Genomic DNA, 6410 nt, shown 5'->3' with positions numbered 1-6410 from the left:
CCTAATAGCCAGCCTGCTGCGAGAGCTTAACCTCTCCTAGTGATACTACTGAAATAACAAGGCTCCGGGAGCCTGTGTCCACCTCTTTTACATGAAACCTTTCTGCGCCGTTACCTCGCACCTCTGTGCATCGCAGCTGCTTCCATTATCGCATGTAACCCGTTATAAACAACCGCGTGCATAGTGAGAGCATGAATATGTATCTGCTGAGCGTTCAAACGCAGACTCGAAGGGACGCCCCACCTGTTGTCGGCTCAGCCCCTTTTTCCCTGCTGTGAAAATCCTGCTCCCTTAATAAGCGCACATCATTATGACAATAGATGTTAGGCAAAGCATGCACAAGCAGCCGAACACACGTTAATAGTGTGCATGTGCACACATGACGATGCAGTCGTCGGAGGCACGTTTGCGTTCTCTGTGCTGCGGCTGCTGAGGTCCCGGCCCCTCACAGACCTAGCGTCTAATTGGTTTTCATTGATCCTGTCCGATCAGGTGCCCGATGCTCATCCTTTCCTGACGCTCTGTCCGGAGCGCTGCCAGCACTGATCCCAGCAGCGCGCCTTCTTTCCAGAGCTTATGAGACAAGCAGACAACAGGGGGTTGTGTCCACGCGTGACTATGTGCATACGGTCAGGCTGTAAAACATCAAAGCTACCTATAGACGTGGAGCGAGTCCACCCCTTCTATAAACAGAGGATCCAAAATGAGTGTGTTTACTTTAGAGAACAGTGAGAACACCCTGTCAGGTGAACCAGATCAAGGATCTGCGACAGAACCTGAGTTCCTCCTGGAGCTTAAACGGTGTCGGCCGGTGAAGGCCGGCGCGTGTTGGCAGACGCTGAGCTGGGCCTCAGAACAGCGTGGAGCTCTGACTGCCGCCCTGAACCTGGACCGGAGCCACGCGCGTGAAGGAGCTGTGCTGGTTCAACCCGCAGGCCCGTTCCGGTGGTACCAGATCAATGGAGCGCGTTAAATGAGGCGCAGCCGCTGACACAGATAGACGAGACCCTCTTTGGCGCAACATTAAGAGAACATTTTCCTTCCCCTCAAGATCACAGTTCCCCCTTTTTTTAATGGAGCCATTGAGTGAGATTCCACTGTCTTGTGATGCTCATTAAAAATATTAACTTTAAACATGGAAAGATTTTTTTTTCTCTTTTTGCTCCAATTTGTGGGATTGTGTTACTTTGAAAGTAATGGCCTAATTACTCCAACTTAAAGTATTATCATACGAACCGATTCAGTCACTACTTTGTTTCCAATAACAGAGCGTGACAAAAAAAGTCTGCTGTGAATACTTTCCAATGCTCCAAGACGCTTAAAACGTGTTGTTGTAGTACAAAACACCAAGACGCATCGGGTCCTCGTTATCTTCTTAATCGACAGATTGTTGTTTTGGTTGTAAGGAGACAGAACTTCACTGTAGAAATTAAAGCTTTTGCGACTCCATTTAAAATTTCCAGTGTGTTTTACCACATAAAGCTAAACCTCGATCAAGAAACCCAACCGCATGACCTAAAAACATCTCACCTACACTCTTAGTCTTCGTTGTAGTCTAGTGATGCAAAATTCCAGGAGCTCTGTGATCTATTTATCTCGCTTCATGTGCGCTGTGTCTCATATGCGCGATATAAGAACGCAGTGGGTCCTTTGAGCCTTCCGCCGCCTTTTCCCGTGCATTATTCAGTCTTTTCCTGAAGTAACAGCCGCCATCTACGCGCAGACATGCCGACCACTAACATGACACACTAATGTGATGTAAAAATGAATGATGAAATTCAAGGAGGCCAAATGAAAGAGGAGCTGATGTGTGTTTGTGTGTGCGTACGTGTGCGCTGGTATAAGTGAGTGTGCGTTCAAAGGTGAGGCCTTGGGTGATGGAGAACAGGATTCCCTTACCTCCTATAAGTACAGAGGAGGATAAAAGCCAGCTGTAATGACCTTGGCATAATGAAGGCTTTGCTGATTTCCATACAAATCTGCAATTCCATAGATGGAGGGAAAGAGAGCGCTTTGTCTAGCAAAACATTGGCAGCTGACGCTCGCCCACAATCGAACACAAAATCTCGTTCCCATGTTCGAGTCATTATGTAAACGATTATTATCTCGGGGCAAATTAATAGATGAAACACATTTTTCTGTCGGGGCTGGGCTTTCTTCTGGGTGACCAGGTTACATGCTATTTCCCTAATTCACAAAGTTATTTAGAAAGTGACGTAAGGCGTGTTCCTTTTCATCTTGAAGGCAAAAGGCAGCGTGCTGTCTCCGTGCAGCTGATATGGCGCCGCCAAATGAAAGGCTTCAAAGCAGCGTTTTCACTTGGAGCTGATGTAGTGCTGTGGCCGACCTCCAAATATGATTAGACTGCGGTAAACACAACAATAGCAAACAATAAACAACTGGTAATTGGTGTGATCCTCTGTTCCAACAAAAACCCTGCTTGATTTGCTATGAATTATGAGCATTGGAGTGTCTGCGCTCCATGCCCCTCTGAGGATATCAAAAAGCTGCTGCTCCGTCTTGACGGGCTTGTCTCATTAAAGGAAAAACGGAGGCCAGTGCAGGAAACTGATGTACAGTACCTTCATCTGAATAACTGGCATAAGCTCAGCTCTTATTCGTGTGGTCTGCGGGCCTGAGATGCAACGACTGCGCTCGAGTGTCTGAAGTAATGATCCAAGGTGAAGTGCGCCCTCTACAGGCGGACTCGAGCACAGCAGCGGCGTTTCAACGCGGTTCTGAGGAAAATGTGCAGGTTCTGAAAAGGTAAATCCAAGCTTGAGCTCATTCAACGCCAGTAATACAGAATATATGCGAGTCCGCTTAAATCGGAAAACATAGAGACAGCTTTTTTTGGCACGTTCGCAACCAGGCTTTTCTGCTTAAGCGCTCCGGCTCCATACATGCCACCTCTTTCATTAATATGTGATGAGAGAGAAAATCTCCAAAGACCCCAATAGGCAGAGGCATTGTTTCTCTTTTAAAGTCATCTCAGATGGAAGGAGCAAACTTCAGAGCCTCCGTGAAGTGTGTAATGAAAGAAGTCTCCTCCTCTGCGGCTTCATTTTGCACAGAGTATTAGGAATCTAAATGTTGACTGAAGACAGTTTGATTCTCTGTCTGTGATTTTCTTAAGGAATAAAAACTGTGTGGCGTGTTTACAGTGTAGCCATGAAAGAGCTATGAGAAGGCTCATCACTACCCGATGCCATTTTGGGAGGCGGAAAGTGAGGTTCACACCACAGTTCAGTTGAAAGCCATATCAAACGGGGAGTGTTTAAGACCCAGATCAAAGCTATTTCTGGTCAAAAGTATCACTAGGCCGGCAACATTCTTGTAAAACTGGGGCTTTAAGTTATTTCAACATTGTCCGGTTATTATTGGAAATAATTTACAGCAGAATACCGTCTATAAATCTGTGATTTTTCATTCAGGATGAGTGGAGGGGCTCAGGAACGTGAGCTGATAGCAGAGGTCCTGAAGTAGACCGTGTGTAAAAATGTTTTGGTGATAAAATGATGTAGACAAAGGCTTAGATACACCTGAACCTGTCTAATAATACTTACAGCCATTAATGTCTATTAATATTGTGCTAAGAAATGTTGTTTCACTCTCTGCATTGTTTTCTATCAGTAAGTAACATAAGTCACTTGTCTGTCTTTTAACTGACTGCAGAAATGACATTAGGCGCTTTAAAGTTTCTGCTTAATTTCAGTTTTAGAATGTCAGTTGTGGGATACTTAAATGTAAGTAACTGTACCAAGATTAGCTCAAATATAATGAGGTGAAATGCACACAGTCTTGGAGAAACACAAGAACACATACAGGATTTAACGATCCAATGTTTTGTCATTATTTCAGTTTTCTAGAAAAATGTTATTCAGATTTTATGAAGTATAATTAGTTAGTGGTAAAATTATAAAAAGTATTAAAATCATTTGCTTTAAAACAGACAAACCTTTAATTATCCACATAATCTTTTACTTACTACTTTCGCACAAACCCACACCCTACAAAACAACTGTAAGTCCGTTTCTGTTAATCGGGTCTATAATATATGATTAATTTAATTTGCACTGCAATAAAACTACAGCGCCTCTGTGACCTCAATAATAAGCATGAAGTAAAATTATCAGCTTTCATAAAATATTCACACTTCATAATGTTAATATTTTCCAAAATCCTGTGAGCCTGCGAAAGCCGAGATTAATTTTAGAATGTTTATAGAACAATATATTTCTCAGATTCTGCTGGGCTTGTCTGAAAAGAACAAGTTTTATTTGGAAAAGTGCATTAATGCCAAAATTACACACACCTTTGGTGACTTTTAGTGGTTAGTGGCACCAGAATCCACAGGATCACACTGTGAGATACAAAGGCTTTTAAAGGAACCAGAGGATCTGAGAGACGAGTAACACAGCATGGAAGAAATAAGAAACAAAGGTACTTTTGTAGGTTACACAGCTTCGCTATGTTTTATTTCTTTTGTTATTACATTTAGGGTGTTGCCTTCTGAGAGAATTCTCCACCCCGGTTAAAGTAGTTGATGTTACATTTGTTTAAAGAGACCTAAGCTACGCGGACATACATAACCATGGCATACTGCCTATTCTACCATGTACACAGAATATCATACTGTCCAAATAACTCTCTATAGCACATAGCTGCAACACGGCACTTTCAACTTTATTCACTCTCCTTATTAGAGCAGATTGCTTATCGCCTACTTCACAGAGCGCCCATATAGCATAGCTGACAGCAGTAAGGGAGAGCTGCACACATGAACTCCTCACTAACACTTTCCTACGCTAACCAGCTGTCCCCCTGTGGTTTCAGCCTCGGCCAAACCTTTGAAATGTCCTTCAAGGCATGAAAAAACAACATGCACACTGCTTTGGGTAAAATCCTATTTGTACACTGTAATTACACTTTGAAAAGTTGCAAAGTTTAAAGTTTCAAGACCTTCACTTTTTTCTCTTCTCATTTCTGATATTGATTAGGCTGTAACATGTAAGGCTCTCTGTTTGAAAGAACAAAGAGGTTTATCATTACGTGCTGCGCCTCAGACAACTTCGAATGTTTCAGATGTGATTTACTGCCGTTATCAAGGGAAGCAATCAGGACTCTTCAGTCAATAATTTTCACCACCGTGAAGCCACCTTTCATTTGCCCTTAAAAAGAGACTGGAGGCACTACTAGTGTGGTTATTAATGAGATAGAGGTCTTGAGTGATAAGAGTCCCTAATGTCATCAATAGTGGTAATCTATAATTATATTTGTATTCTTTGTTTTCGAGATGATGTTTATAAAGACGTATCCTACATGTAAACAGTATAATCCTACTTGTCAAATTTCAGTATTAATGTTTATATATATATATATATATATCAAAATAGAAACATATTTACTATCATCACACAAAAATAGTCTAACTGTTTTGTTTGGAACTATAATTTGTCATTGTCAAATGTGGCACATTAGTCTAGACAAAACCAGTTGTGTTGCCTGCGTAATGACTATAATTACCCAGATACACTGTATTCCCACAAACATACTATAATTAAGTTGTTTTTGAAATAGTTATTGCACCATTAACACCTGACCTTGTGATAATGAAATCTGTTTTGGTAATGGTCGGGTTACACGTTAGCCACATTGTGTTTTCTCTTCTCTTAAACATGCTTTAAATTAATGCTAGCAGTTAAAGTCCGACAGATGCTGGTATGCAAATCCAGAGTTTCCATTCCTGCTGAATACAGTCCACCCTTTTTCTACAAGGGTCAGATATGGTGCCCATTATTTAGGCTGACCTTTTCTTTTGTTTCTTGCTCTCTATGCTGGGGATGCTGTGAGGGAGCCATGAAGTCTGGGACCACTCCTCCCTCCAGTAATTAATAAGGATGTCCAGCTCCATACGCACCGGGTGCTCGGCCCAGCTGCTTCAAGAAGCATGGGTCCAGGAAGAGAATGGAGAGTGGAATTGGGCACAGATGTATGATTGTTATTCATGCAAAGACAGTCGGGATCACATTAATGGGAAGCTAAATTGAACACATAGGACTGCTTTTCCTGGGAAGGATGCCCTGCAGTGATGATCAGCTCAACCTTGCACAGAACAATGCATGCAAACTCATCACGAGTTACCAAAACCAGTGTAGATAGTAATTACAGCTTTGAAGAACACAGGGTTTGAATTGGCAACTATCAGTTGTTTTTCTTACTAAATAATTAGATTAGCGTTAGCAACATTAACGTCACAAATTTGCAAAAAAAAGTTTTAATTTCTAAAATGTCAGGGCAATTTAGTTATTTGTTTTGTACTGTCCTGTTACTTGGTGATACTACCTAATGTAGTAAATAAACTTTTAATTTTAATTGATACGGTAAAACAAAGTCGCAATATATTAGCC

The sequence above is a fragment of the Betta splendens genome, chromosome 21 (assembly GCF_900634795.4).
Source record: "Betta splendens chromosome 21, fBetSpl5.4, whole genome shotgun sequence".
NCBI lineage: Eukaryota > Metazoa > Chordata > Actinopteri > Anabantiformes > Osphronemidae > Betta > Betta splendens.
This window is presented reverse-complemented; position numbering follows the sequence as displayed.